The sequence below is a fragment of the Lampris incognitus genome, chromosome 10 (assembly GCF_029633865.1).
Source record: "Lampris incognitus isolate fLamInc1 chromosome 10, fLamInc1.hap2, whole genome shotgun sequence".
Lineage (NCBI taxonomy): Eukaryota > Metazoa > Chordata > Actinopteri > Lampriformes > Lampridae > Lampris > Lampris incognitus.
The window spans coordinates 17,429,521-17,443,521 of NC_079220.1; positions in this window are offsets into that span (position 1 = coordinate 17,429,521).

The following is a 14,001-nucleotide window of genomic DNA, read 5'->3' on the forward strand; positions in this document are numbered from 1 at the left end:
GAGAGAGAGAGAGAGAGAGAGAGAGAGAGAGAGAGAGAGAGAGAGAGAGAGAGAGAGAGAGAGAGAGGGGCAAGACGTCACAGAAATGGTTATCCCTGATTGGTTAAATCAAATAATGGAGGAAAATAGATAATAACATCTACACCGCGTTTACTAATTACTTGAGTAGGTTCATGCTTGACTTACTTGAGGGGAGGGTAAGAGGCTGATGAGGGAGATATCCCAGCTTATGCTGTCATATGGGTAGACCTAAATTTACCTAGATATTGTTGCATGTGAAATAAAGCAGGGCCTAGTATCATATTTTTTGAGCATGTCCTCAATTTTGAAAATGCACCTCTTTTACTTTGATTGGTGTATCTTGCTTTTTATGTTAAAGATAGGCCTGCTACAAGTTCAGTTAAGTTGCTGAATGAAAAATGTGATTAAAACATAATAAAAATAAAAATTATGTATATATATATATATATATATATGTATAGATAGATAGATAGATAGATAGATAGATAGATAGATAGATAGATAGATAGATAGATAGATAGATAGATAGATAGATAGATAGATAGATAGATAGATAAAATGCTTCATGATTTAAACACGATGTTTATTTGTGATATGAGTGATGTTTGATATTTCAAATGAAAAAAGTAGTTCTGATTAGTTATATGAAATTATTTTTCAAGCATATGAATTGGAATCTTATTTATTTATGGTACATAGCACAGGCAGTAACTTGCAATATACGTTCACTGCTTTGAGGTAGCTAATCATACAGTAAAAGCTAGCACACTTCGTGTTGTCATAATGATTGTAGGGTGCCTCGCTAAATGATTCTGTCTTGGTATAGATGGAGAGAAAAAGTCTTTGAAAATTGTCTCTGGCAGACAGCGCTTGTCTAGTTGCTCTCTCTTTTTTTAGGATTTTGAAGGCAGCTGTCACCACTGCAGGTGTGTCTCTACTCGGCCTACTCATCCGAGGGATCCACCAAACCGTCTTCGATGTACTCTGTTCTGTCTTCTTCTGCGTTGTACAGAAAATGATGCAAGGCCACACACGCCTAGACAATGTCAACTGCGTTGTCGGGGTGAGCAATCAATAGGGCGACTGAAGAGAAAGCATTTTCAATTCCATGCTTTGCTCTTGCTTGGCGAAAACTGTAAATGCGTTTCTCCCGGCTGAGGTCTGTACCCGTTGAGGGACAGAAATTACATTAGGCCTACAGTCTGTCTGTCTATCTATAGTGGTGTCATAGAAACGTACTCACTTGTTTGGTAATATGAGTCAGACTTTTTAGGCTATTTGTGCTCACTCAAATTAGTTAGGCTATCACTTTACTTTTAATTGATTTGCTAAAGCAGTGCCTACCCGGGAACGGTCGCATCAGGTTCTCTTTGAGTGGAAACGCCTCGTCAGCCAAAAACACATCGACTCCACACTGCGCTTCCGGGCAAGACCTAGAGCCGCCCTTTGAAGTTTCCCCTCAATGAACATGGATCCAAAGCTGCTTTTAGAAAACACTCCGCCGTCACTCTCCCGGCCGAAAGCCCTGACGTCAATACATGTAAACCTGTAGCGTGCGTCGCAAGCTACCATCAGAACCAGTGAGGAGTAACTTTTATAACTGAAGAAGTCACTTCCCGACTTCACTGGAGCTCTGAGGCACACTTGTTTCCCGTCTATTGCACCTAAACACAGGGAAATCCCACTGCTTCCAAAAATCATTCGTAATCATCTTCCACTCATCACCTGAGGGAAATCGAACGAAGTCATCCACCAGAGCATCCCAGATCACTCTACGGACCTTGGAGGTGATCTGGCAGGCAGAGCTGGACCTGGACCCAAGCTTGTAGCTAGCAGAGAGCGCACAGTGACTCATTCCAGTGGCCAGGTAGCGAAGAGTGACAGCCAAGCACTTAGATGGGCTTCCTGGGACATGGTGAGTCTTCTGGTGTGAAATGAGAGGTCGCACGAGGTGGAGCAGCTCATCGAATTTCCTCATTGGCGTTCAGAAATATTCGAAGTGCTTTGCTTTGTCTCGTCCATATCACGCATAGGATGGATGAGGCTGGTATATTCGCCGTTGATAGCCCTTGTTCAAGTTCAGTGGCCGCACTCCCCACCGCCTGCCATACCATTTCTTCTCCTATATTCAGCAAATATAAAAGAACAAACTCTTCCGCCATAGATATGGCTATCAATGAACTTTCCTACTTCCTGAGAACTTCCTACTTTCCACCAAAAATCCTCCAATAGCGCCCCCTCAGTATCTTGTGTTTATTACCGCCAGATCAACGCATAGAGTATGGACACTCGGGCCTGCGTCTGCCCTACGCCTGCCTTCCGTTGATGCCTACGTTTGCATATTTGTGTTAAGTATGTTTCTAACCCAAACTAACTGCTAGCCCATGCAGACCGGCAGTCCCGATAACACCGAGCGTGGTCTGGCGGCGGCCTCACCTAGCGTTGACTGTGTTTTTGGTGTCATCATGTGGAGTGCGGGGAGGTGTGTAGGAGTCTGGCTGGGAGAGATGGCGTTGGATCGGCTGGGGGAGCCTGGTCTGCTGCGTCCACTGGGCCGAGGGACCACGGCCCTGCCTGGAGCTGCGCCCAACGAGGAAACACCGAGGGTGGTCTGAGAGGATGTGGAAGCGGGGAAGGCTAAGCTAACTGCTAGCCTATGCAGACTGGCAGTTCCGACAGTCATCCTGGCTGGCGTTCGTTCCCCTGGACAGTGATTTTTGTTGTTGTTGTTTAGTTTGAATCTATGTGTTAGTTTGGATATGTGTTCTTGTAGTTCTTGTAGTGTTTGGATATGTGTTTTTGTCTTTGTGTTGCACTGCTGTGGGCTGGGGGAAACAATATTTTGTTTCATTTCATGTGCGCAAGTGCATGAAATGAAATGACAGTGTTCCTCATTCCTGATCAGGAAGACTGATGGATGGTATCAATAAAAGGAATGAGTTACTCTGAATCAACTGGTGACCTTCACTGGAATTCAGCTGAATTTTCTGCAAGTTGATTCCTAATTGTTAAGGCATAATTTTTGGGACGTTTTCATATGCCATCCCCTTTTCCTGGTCAACCCTAATTACAGGCTAAACATCTTGATCTAATAAATTTTGAGGTTATATTAACAACATGAAATGTCGAGTCTGGGAAAAAGCTCTCCAGACACAGAAGAAAACCTCAGCCAACATGCAGCTGAGAAGAGCCAGGCTTTAGCCAAGAGGATTGAGGCCGGAAGTCTGCTAGCTACAAATCACAAGGCCTAGGAGGAGGAAAAGAAAGCCACTGTAACAGCAAAGGACAAATGGCTGCGGGAGATGGGAGATCCTCCAGAAGGAAGCTCTCGTCATATCTGAGTAGGGCTGGGTGATATCAAATCAATATCATGATTATTTCAAACTTTTACCTTGATTATGATTAATGAATGATTATTTATTTGTATGCTTTTTTTACACTGCCCTCATAGTTCTCTGACAAGGTCTGTACTGTAAATATGCTGAACTGCTGGGATATTTTTTTCTAATGAAGCATATCTTATATTTGTGATTTTTAAATAATTTAAGGAAACACACTTTGCATATTGTGTTCCAAGCGATTAACCAGATTGGTGGTGTTCCGTTTGGTCACTGAAATAGTTGTTCCGCAGTGTTTACATTTGACTTCCTTTTGTTCTGTGTCGTCTTCACTGAAGCCAAAATGTGTCCAAACGACGGACCCGGCGTTCTTTTTAGGTATAAGCTGCTCAGGTTGAGGCCTATTTGTTGGCTCAGTGTTAGCTCTTGTGTCACCCATGCTGCCAGCTTGCTTTGAGTGAACTCGGACTAACATTAGTTGGACGGGGCTGAGGCATGTGACTGAACACGACGGAGTATTTTTTTTTAGAATATTTTATGCTTACCCAGTCTCAAAGCTCACGGCACGTGCCTGATCAAAATTTTTTGTTGCATATCTTGCAGTATGCAAGATCACCTTCCACATGTCCTATCCAGTCCCTGAACTCAGGATTTGCCTTCCATTCCTCCTTAAACCTAGACCTCCATGACATTCTGCTCTGCCTCACTCACTTCTGTAATTGGAAATAATCTGAATTAACCATTATGATATATATTTTCTACAACATTTTCTATTGCCATGGCAAAGTTTCACATAGAGTTAAGTGCATAAATCTAAATTTGAAGAAACTTGCATAATCTGTACATTTTCTGAACACACACACACACACACACACACACACACACACACACACACACACACAAACTAGCGCTAGTGCTTAGTCCGTTAGCTCGATGCTAACACAATGGGAATTACCATTAACGCGCTAACGGAAATTAGGATTGCGAGCACAAGTAAGTATAAATAAGTATAAATATAAATATATATAAATATATGCATATATTTATTTTGCTCTGTGGAGCTGCTGACTTCACACTGCTAACACCACGTGCTGGCTTCAACACGCCACACTGACCAGCTACAGCAGCCCCAAACGGTCAAAACAATGCCCAGTGGCTTTAAAAATCGTCAGCCACTAGGTGGAGCTATTGCGTGCCAGGAGACGGTATTTCGGTCATACAGCACAGTTTATCCTATAATCTAGAGCAGTGTTTCTCAACCGGGGGTCCGCGGACCCCTAGTGGTCCGTGGTGTAATTGCAAGGGGTCAGTGAAAATAAAATATCTTTAAAAAAAAGATCCTATGACATTTATAGAAATAGGATTATTTTACTCAAATGTGACTGAGACCTTTATCTACCTAAACTATAAAGGGTAACAGGACTTTTTTCTCTAATTACATCTGTTTCACAAATGTAATTTATTGTATTTTAATAAGAGATCTCGCTCCAGTTTGCATTGTTAAAAGTTACTGCATAAAAATTCTGTTGTTACATATATCTGAAAGTTACTGAATACATATTCTGTTTTGTTACATATATCTGAAAGTTACTGCATAAGAATTCTGTTTTGTTAACTATATCTAAGTTACAACTGAAAGCTCTTATTTTTCCCCAAAGAGTGAATAAATGCTATAATGCAATTTAAAATGCAGTTTCTACTGTTTCTATCAAATTGCAACCCCCCTCCCCCAAGATCAGGTGGAGGGGTCCTCAGGGTAGATCAAAAATACGCAGGGGGTCCAGGACCCCAAAAAGGTTGAGAAACACTGATCTAGAGATGCCCAAATTCTTTTCTATGAAGAGCCAAAAAATTATGATCTCAGTGAGGGGCGAAATACAATTAAAAAATTTCCAGGACAACATAGATTTTGTTCCGGGATATTTGGTAATTTTAGTCAATTTTCCAGGTTTTCTATGACTGGAAATCTAGTCTCTGAATTTCCAGGTTTTCCAGGACGAGTGGGAACCCTGCAGGCATAAGAGTCATTTGACTGCGGTGGTAGAGCAGTCCAATGTCTCTCTTTATTTTGTCTATTTTGTCTTTATTTTGCAGAAATACAACAGAATTGTCGCTTATAATTCAAAGTGATTGTCCATTAGCAGTCTTTAACCTAGCCAGTGGTAATTTTTCAGGAACGCTTCAGTTAAGTAATTAATCATTTTCAAATAAAATAAACATATATGCAAAGCCGCCACATTGGCACAAATTGGTAATTAACTACACAAAAATAAAAACATCTTTTTAAAAGTAACTGCAGTACACAATAATAAACTTCTCATTCACATTTGTCCAACAAACTACATGGATAGCTAATTTAATCGATTTTTTTGCAGGTAGAAATATTTGTTTTTCCACATTTTAACAATTTATGAATGCACACACATATACATACACACATACAAAAACCAATAAGAAATCAAGGCAGAAGGTTAATACAGTTAAATATATAGTGTGGGTAATCCGGTATGATGATGGGATAATGGCATATCACAATAGGACCTACATCAGGAATCAGGAACAGGAACACTTTATTTGAAATGAAATGAAATTCCGTTTCCCCCAGCCCACAACAGTGCAACATACAGACAAATCACATTCAAGAACTACAAGAACACACATATTCAAACTAACAAATATATCCAAGCTAAATAAATAAATAAATACATAAAAATCACTGTCCAATGGAACAAACACCAGCCAGGATGACTGTCAGAACTCTATGGAGGTGTAATGTGAGATCTCAGTCCATGCTAGACCACAGAGACCACTTCGGAGGGCCTGGGCTCTGTCATCTCTAATAGAGTCCAGAAAGGGATCCCAGATATGAAAAAAAAACTTTTATGGTTTGTCCTTGAGCCAGAAGCTTATGGCTTCTAAAGGGATAAGTTCCATAACACACCAAATCCAATGTGAAACTGTAGGGACAGAGTCTGAAATCCACCGAAGAAGCACACATCTCCTTGCACCGAAAAGAAGCACCATAGGCAGCTTCAGTGAAGAAGGGCTAAGATTTAGTGCAAGTGAATGTATTCCCAGAATGCAAAGAATAAGTTCAAGGGAAAGTTTTTTTCTTGAATATAGTATCAATTTCTTTACATACTTTGATCCAGAAACATTAATAAAAGGACACTCAATACAGTGGAAATATTAACCTTCAGTGATTTTACATTTATTACAGTATTTTGAAAGTAAAGAGTTAAACTTGTTACATTTCACTGGAGTGATTTGAAGCCTGTGTATGACCCTAAATTGCAACTCCCTGGCTTTGTTAGTAAATAAGCAACCTGAGGAGCTTGACTAGACACTGTCCCACTCATCATCTGATAGACTTTCTAAAGTCTACTTCCCAGAGAGATCTGGCACGAGCTGTACAATCATTGTATGGGATTGACAGGGCCCTATAAAACCTGGTGACAACTTTTCGGGTGTCAGAATTTTTAATAGCCTTCTCCACAGCTGAAAGACAGAAACCATTAGAGTGTAACTTGATGGCCAAGGTGATAAAACTGCGTGTTTGCAAATATCTAAAAAAGTTATTCTGAGGAAGATCGTACTTCTCTGAGCTGATCAAAAGACATCATAGTACCATCCATTATCAAGTTGCCCACAGTCTTTATGCCCTTGTCAGACCACAGAGAGAAAGCTTGATCTACCAGACCAGGGGGAAATTCTGGGTTTAAGTTGACATGTGTAAGGAGAGAGATACAGCCTTCTTGGTTTTCTAGTTTTCTTGTCAGTCTTCAAACTTTTAGAGTGTTCAATAGGATAAAGTTGCCCTTAATATGGAGACTAACCCATTTCTTAGAGGCATATAAAATGCTACAGAGAGGAATAGGGGCCACGGGGGCAGCCTCCACAGCAAGCCAGGTAGATTTAGGGTCGTCTCTAAACCAATACCACAGGTAACTACAGAGTCACGCGATTTGGTAGCATTTAATGTCCGGCGCCACCAAACCGCCTTCCTCAAAAGGACGTTGCAGTGTGGTAAGTTTCAACTTAGCCCACTTATTTCTCCAGAGAAAGGAAGTATACGCAATGTTTATTGCCGAAAGAGATTTCCTTGTCAAAAGAGCCGGGATCATTTGAAAAGGGTACAACAACTGACGAAGTATATCATTTTAAAAAGGTTCACCCTTCCCAGGACAGACAAGGCAAGTGGCAAGGTTGTCCAGCGGGCCAGGTCTTCTCTAATTTTGCATATTAGGGGTACAAAATTAGCTTGGTACAGGCTAGGGAGGGAAGGGGTAATGTGTATGCCTAAGTAGAAAAAACCTAGTGGGGACCAACGGAAAGGGGTAGCACAGGATGGGGATCAGGATATATTAGAGTCAGGGGCATTGCCTCAGACTTGGGGTAATTAATCTTGTAACCTGAGAATTGGCCAAAGGATAATTATCTCAACTGCTCTCGCAATAGAGGCCTTAGGGTTGCTTAGATAAAGTAGGATGTCGTCTACATATAGCGAAATTTTGTGCTGCACGTGACCCACTTCAATGCCAGTCATTACCGGGTCCCTCCTAATGGCTTCTGCCAAGGGCTTCATGACGAGGGCGAAGGTGAACAGAAGGGGCGAGGCCAGGCAACCCTGTCTGAAACCACACCCCACTGAGAACACAGGAGACTTCCCCCAGCATATATAAGAGATATCCATTTAATAAAGTTTCCCTAAGTTAAATTTTGAGAGGACCCCCAACAGGTAAAGCCACTCAATCCTGTTGAAAGCCTTGTCCGCGTCAAGGGAAATAACTAAGAGATTTGGCTTTTAGTTTTTTGCCATATTGTATGAGGTTTAGGAGGCTCCTTACATTATTACAAGAATTACAGCCCAATATAAAACCAGTCTGGTCCACTGAAATTATACATGGGAGGATATCTTCAAGCCTTCTGGCCAGTATTTTAGCATTTAGTTTTCGGTCAACATCCAGCAAAGCAATTGGCCTGTAGGAGGCCCAGTCATCTGCAGGCTTGCCTTTTTTTAAATTAAGGAGATGTTTGCATCCATCATAGTATTGGGGAGAGCCCCAGATTCAAAGGAGTGAGACAGCATATTTACCAACTGCAGTTTGTTTGTTTGAGGCTCTGCCTACTTTTTAAATTTTAACCATTTTTAACAACCCCATGGGACCTTCGATCATTTCAACTGATTTTATGGTTTGTGTATTTTATGGATTTTTTACCCGATCATCGATTATATCAATTGACAACCATATAGATGGCGGACACTGCACGTCATTGCCGATCTCAGATTCGGTTTTGTACAGAACTTGAGATTTATGAGACTAAAGATGGCAGAAGTATTCTGGAGGATGAGCTACTCAGTTTCCTGGCTATAAAAATTAAGACACTGACCCAGGATGAATGAGATCGTGTTGTTGGTTGAGAACAATTTCTACTACGAGTGGATGGAGACCTCAAGGAAGGTGCTGTTTAACCTTTGCCATCCTACGCAGCGGCTCATTTCCCATAAAGGGCCTAAGAAAGATGCCAGTAACATAAAATCTTGTCTTAATGTACTGAATGAGTGTGGAAAGAAGATTCCCAGATTTGTCTGTCATTACTTGGATGCTCTGCCTCCGGTGACATTCTTCAACATGGATGTCTCGAGCCTGCTTTGGAGAATGGAGCAGCTGTATGTGGAGATCAGCTCTATGAAGAATGCAATGCAGATACATGCTAATCATCATGCAGATACATACTAATACATCTAATCAATGATTTTATAACTTCGTACAAGCTTGATTTTATGTTTTTAACAGAGATTTGGTTGGACACCAAGAATGGGAATGCTATCCTTATTGAATCCACCCCACCAAATTTCATATTTGAGTTTGAAGCATGACAGAACAAAAAAGGAGGGGGTGTTTGTGCCTTCTTCAGAGATAGGTTCCTTTGTAAGAAGCTGTCATTTGGAGAGTTCTCATCTTTTGAATATGTGTCATTTAAAATGGAAATGAAATGCTCTCCATGTATTCTATATATAGTCATATACAGGCCACCAAAATACTCTCCACATTTTCTTAATGATTTTACTGAGATGATTTCCATTATCTGCACTGAATTTGACTGTGTAGTCATCACGGGTGATTTTAATGTACACATAGATAATGTTAGTAACAAAAATGTCATAGAACTTTCGGCCATACTTGATACGTTTGATTTGTCTCAACATGTGAAAGGGCAGACCCATACTAGGGTACACACTCTAGATCTGGTTATTACTAAGGGTGTTAACATTTCAAATGTCACTGTACTTGATGCTGCTTTATCAGATCATTTTTGTTTATTTTTTGATCTGTCTGTTACACCAAAAATCAACATTAGATCTGAAACTGTTAAAAAAAAGGTACATTGATGAGAATACCAGAATTCTTTTTATGGAAGCCGTCAATGTGAAACTGTTCCAGCTTCAAATCATGTTGATAATCTACTGAATACTTTCAATTCTAAAATTTTGAATGTAATTGATGCCATTGCTCCTACTAAGATTAAATTGATCACCAGTAAGCAAAAGGCGCCATGGAAAAACACTCAATCTGTAAGGGCCCAGAAAAGGGAGTGCCGGAAAGCAGAGCGAAAATGTCGTAAATCAAACCTTCAAATTCACTTTGAAATCGCTAACGAAAAGCTACATACTTATAGTCTGAACTTGAAAAATGCTAGGCAATAATTTTTCTCTGAGATTATCAACAAGAATAATTCACGCATCTTATTTACTACTATTGACAGGTTAACTAACCCCCCATTCCAACATCACCTGAATTAGTTTCTACAAGCAAGTGTAGCGAGTTTGCATCCTTTTTTAATGACAAGATATAAGACATCAGACTTTTTTATTAACTGCTCAATGAAAAACAAAAAAAGCATCACTACTGCAGTCTTCCAGAACCAACTTAGTCGGTATGACTGAATTTATTCCCATTGATGAGAAAACTCTCGAAGAAATTGTCTCAAATCTTAATTCATCTACCTGCTGTCTGGATGTTTTACCCACTAGCTTCCTTAAAACAGTTTTGAGCAGCCTGGCGAAGGAGCTAATACTTACAATTTAGTAACTTTTTAACATTGAACATTGCTTTGATACCTTCCAGGCAGGATTTCGGCCCCATCATAGCACTGAGACTGCACTCATAAAGGTACTAAATGACATCCACCTGAACAATGACTCTGGCAAAGTCTCTGTTTTAGTACTGTTGGAGCTTAGTGCCACTTTTGATACTGTGAACCATACAATTCTATTACAAAGATTAGAAAATTGGGTGGGACTCTCTGGGACTGTCCTTAAATGGTTCAAGTCATATCTTTATGACAGAAAGTACTCTGCTTCCATCGGAAACTGTGTGTCCGAGCAGATGGCCATGACTAGCGGGGCTCCACAGGGGTCCATTTTAGGTCCTCTTTTGTTCAATCTGTATACGCTTCCTTTAGGCCAAATCCTACAAAACAATAAAGTATCCTACCATAATTATGCAGATCACATGCAAATTTATATATCACTGACACCAGGTGACTATGGACCTATTGAATCGCTGTGCCGCTGCATTGAACAAATCAATGACTGGATGCGTCAAAATGTTCTCCAACTAAATAGGAACAAGACCGAGATAATTGTCTTTGGAGCACAGAAAGAATGACAGAATGTCGGCTCTCATCTTGAGTCCCTGTCTCTCATAACCAAGAGTCAAGCAAGAAATCTTGGCGTTATCCTGGACTCAGATTTAAATTTTAATAGCCACATTAAATCGGTAACCTTGTCAGCCTACTACCACCAAAAAAATATTGCTAGTCAGAGGCATAATGTCCAAACAAGATTTAGAAAGGCTTACCCATGCCTTCATTTCCAGTAGATTAAATTATTGCAACGGTCTGTTCACAGGTTTGTCAAAAAAAGCTATTCGGCAACTCCAACTTTTTCAGAATGCCGCTGCTAGGGTCCTAACACAGACTAGGAAATATGATCACGTTACGCCAGTCCTAAAATCCTTACACTGGTTACTAGTCACTCAGAGAATTGATTTCAAAGTATTGCTGCTTGTTTGTAAATCACTTTGTGGCTCTGGGCCCAAATACATCTCTGACATGCTTGTGTCATATGAACCTTCTAGGACCCTTAGGTCATCTGGGGATGGCATATTGGCTGTCCCAAGAGTTAGAACAAAACATGGTAAGTCAGCGTTTTATTATTATGCTACATAGATCTGGAATAACCTCCCAGATGATATCAGACAAGCTCCGACCCTGACCAATTTCAAATCAAAGTTAAAAACTTTCCTATTTTGTACTGCTTACCTTGCCCTGTAACATCTTTTTAGCTAAATAGCCTTGAGCTTAACTAGTTTACTTTTATGTCTTTTATCCTTTGTATTTTTTGTCTGTACTTTTGCACTTTTTTAAGATTTTTAGTTGTAACAATTGTATATCTTTTACCTTTGTAATTTTGTCACTCTGTAAAGCACTATGAATTGCCCTAGTTTATGAAATGTGCTGTACAAATAAAATTGCCTTGCCTTGCCTTGCCTAATGTAAGCAAAGATCTTCAGTCTATCATTGAGAAGATTGACTGCCGAGTGTGTGCATTGGAGTGCTCCACTGACCTGACTGGGGACAATGGTCCAGATATGTCGGTGGCAGTGGTTGGGGCCACTGTCATGGACACGATGGATGGAGCTGCCAGCCTGGTCGGCACTGCATCTGGGGCTGCACCGGTGGAAGCCTCGAGCCTGGGAGCAGAGGAGGGAGCTTCGGCAGTGGTCTCCGCTCTGGAAGTGGAGAAGGCTGAGATAGCAGAGGGTCCTGGTGGATTAACGTCTCTGCCAGGCACCTCAATGTGGAGTCAAGTCGTGAAACGTTGCCCAGCAAAAGTTGTTATTCACTCAAGATCACGTACTGTTAACCCCGGGCAGAAAAGAAATCCGGTAATGTTATTGGTACCGGAGCTGGGAATAATATCAAGGTTGTAAAGACGAAGCTGGTGAGTGTTTTTGCCACCAAGTTCACACTAGACCTAGATGCTGACACTCGATCTCAGTCTCTTAAACTTAGCCATGATGTTATCTGTCAAAAGATTAACCCTGTACTCAATAGATTCGGCTCATTTAAAATATCTGCTGAATGCAGTGAGGTTGGTGAAATGTATAATCCGGAGCTCTGGCATGAAGGGGCGCTTGTCCGGCAATATTATGAGCCATGCAGGGGTGGAGGTATGGAGTCAAACACTGCTTTTGGTGCGGTGGGGATGAGTATGCCTGCTGGTGATATGGTCACTCACTAGTCTTGCTAAATGACCATTCGGGTTTTGTCATACAACTGTCATGGCCTGCGTCTGGGCCAGAGCACAGGGGATAAAGCTCGCCGCACAGCTGTTGAAAACCTTTTAGAGAACTGTGACATAATATGTATGCAAGAGACATTTTTAGAACAGCAAGAGCTGGAAAAACTAAACTCCTTCAATGAGAACTTTCACAGGGCTGGGGAGTCTACAACTGACCTTGGCGTGGGAATAGTCAGAGGCAGGATACCAGGGGGTGTGGCTATTGTATGGAACAAGAAGCTCGACTCATTGATAAATGTGGTTAGGCTTGGTTTTGACTGGTGCTTTGCAATACAATTTACTCACAATGACAGGGAATTCTTTATCCTAAATGTGTATACACCCTATGAATCCCAGCAGAATGAGGATGCATTTTTAAATAGGCTTGCATTCATCAATTCCTTTATACAAGATAATACTTCTTCCAGTGTGTATGTCATTGGGGATTTGAATGCTGATATCCCAGACAGGAATTAGTTATTTGCTAATCACATGGCTCGGTTCTGTCAAGATAATCTTATATTGTCAAGCAAAGTCTTGTTGCCTACAAATAGATATACATACATAAGTGAGGCCTGGCACACTACGTCATGGCTGGACCACTGTATTTGCATTGCTGATGCACATGCTTCGTTGGGGAGTATGGGTATTATGTATGGGGCAGCAACGATTGATTACATACCTCTTGCTATGGCTACAAATGTCAAACATCTACATGTGCTATCTAGTAATGGAGATAGTGATAATGCAGGGAGGTTGGACTGGTCAACTCTTACAAAGGAGGACATCTTAGCCTATCATGCCCGTACAGATGAAACCTTGGGTAATATGTACATCTGCTTAGACATACAGTTATATGCAGAGACAGTAATTGTTAAGATATGAGGCATAGGAGAGATCTCTGCTGCATGTATGATGATAATGTTAGTGCTCTGTATGAAGGTAGTAAGCCCTACTATAATATAAAAATAAGACACATAACATCAGGCCTGGTTGGAACAAGTATGTAGCTGGGTATCATGAAGAAGCTCATGAAGCCTTTAAATCATGGGCTATGGCAGGCAGACCCAAGGGCCTGAGCTTGAACACAAGAAGCTCACTAACACAAGATACAAGTACACCATTTGCTTCATTTGTAAAAAATTAGCAAGCCATGATGGCAGATTCCATGGCTAAGAATCTGCTAGGAAATAATCCTAATTTTTGAAAAGAAGTGAGAGTTCTCAACAACTATAAAACATCTCTACCATGCACTGTTGATGGTATCTCCGGTACAGACAATGTTACTGAGTT